The sequence below is a fragment of the Rattus norvegicus genome, chromosome Y, assembly GCF_036323735.1.
Source record: "Rattus norvegicus strain BN/NHsdMcwi chromosome Y, GRCr8, whole genome shotgun sequence".
Classification (NCBI taxonomy): domain Eukaryota; kingdom Metazoa; phylum Chordata; class Mammalia; order Rodentia; family Muridae; genus Rattus; species Rattus norvegicus.
In genome coordinates, this window is record NC_086040.1 from 48,138,070 (window position 1) to 48,139,980 (window position 1,911).

Below are 1,911 nucleotides of genomic sequence, written 5' to 3' on the forward strand. Positions count from 1 at the left end.
TTCCCGCTTGGAAAGAACAGAATTCACCTAAGAATGTCTGATTCAGACTGGGAAACGCAAGTTTTTGTCTACATAGAAAAGTCTGCTTTTTACTGTCTAGGACCATTTAAAACTAAGCTTATTGTCCAAGTAAGAGCAATTCATTTTGCAGTTCATTAGCTCTGTGTTTATCTTCAAAGTCAACTTACTACAAGCTTTACCCGCTTGGAATGAACAGATTTCGCCAAGGAATGAGAGACTTAGACTGGCAAAAGCTTTTTCTGTCTATATAAATAATCTGCTTTTTACCCTCTAGAACCAGATAAAACTAAGCTTATTGGCCAAGTAACAGCAATTCACTTTGCAAAACATTAGCTGTGTGTTTATCTTGAAAGTCAACTTCCTACAGGCTTTACCTTCTTGGAAATAAATTCCTATAAGCTTTTCCCACTTGGAAAGAATAGAATTAGAATGTCTGATTAAGACTGGAAAATGCAAGTTCTGCCTATATACAAAAATATGCTTTTTCTGTCTAGAACCACTTAAACATACGCTTATTCGCCAAGTAACAGCATTCACTTTGCAAATCACTAGCTTTGTGTTCAGCATCAAAGTCAAGTTCCTACAAGCTTTTCCCTCTTGGAAGGAACAGAATTCACCAAAGAATGAGAGATTGAGACTGGGAAAAGGATTTTTAGTCTGTATAGAAAAGTCTGCTTTTCACCATCTAGAACTACTTAAAACTAAGCTTAATCGCCAAGTAAGAACAATTCACTTTGTAAAACGAAAAAAAAGGCTGTTTTTTTTTTTTTTATCTTCAGAGTCAACTTCCTACAAGCTTTTCCCGCTAGGAATGAACAGAATTCACCAAATAATGTTCGATTCAGACTGGGAAAACCATGTTTTGTCTATCTTGAAAAGTCTGCTTTTTACTCTCTAGAACCACTTAAAACTAATCTTATTCACCAAGTAACACCTTTCACTTTGCAAATCACTAGCTGTGTGTTTATCTTCAAAGTCAAGTTCCTACATGCTTTTCCCGCTTGGAACAAACAGAAATCGCCTGAGAATTTGTGATTCAGACAGGGAAACACACTCTGTTTCTATATAGAAAAGTATGCTTTGTATCTTCTAGGACCATTTAAAACAAAGCTTATTGGCCAAGTAACAGCAATTCACTTTGTAAAACACTAGCTGTGTGTCTTTCTTCAAAGTCAACTTCCTACAAGCTTTTCCTGCTTGGATGAACAGAATTCGCCCAAGAATGTGAGATTCAGACTGGAAAAAGCATGTTTTTTCCATACTGAAAAGTCTGCTTTTTACCGTCTAGCACCACTGAAAACAAATGTCTTGGCGAAGTAACAGCAATTCACTTTCCAAAACACCAGCTGTGTGTTTCTCTTCAACGTCAAGTTCCTACAAGCTTTTCTCGCTTGGATTGAACAAAACTCCCCAAAGAATGAGACCCAGACTGGGAAAACCATGTTTTGTCTATAACGAAAAGTCTGCTTTTTACCTGCTAGAACCACTTAAAACTAAGAATATTCGCCTAGTTAGAACAATTCACTTTGCAAAACACTCACTGTGTTTTTATCTTCAAAGTCAACTTTCTACCAGCTTTTCCCGCTTGGAACGAACAGAATTCGGCAAAGAGTGAGAGATTGAGACTGGGAAAAGCTTTTTTAGACTATATAGATAAGTATGCTTTTTACCACCTAGAACTACTTAAAACTAAGCTTAGTCCCCAAGTAAGAACAATTCACTTTGTAAAACACTAGCTGTGTGTTTATATTCAAAGTCAACTTCCTACAATCTTTTTCCGCTTGGGCCAAACACGATTCGCCTAAGAATGTGTGATTCAGAGTGTGAAAGGCATGTTTTGTCTATAAAGAAAAGTATGCTTTTTGCCTTCTAGGACCACTCAATACTAAG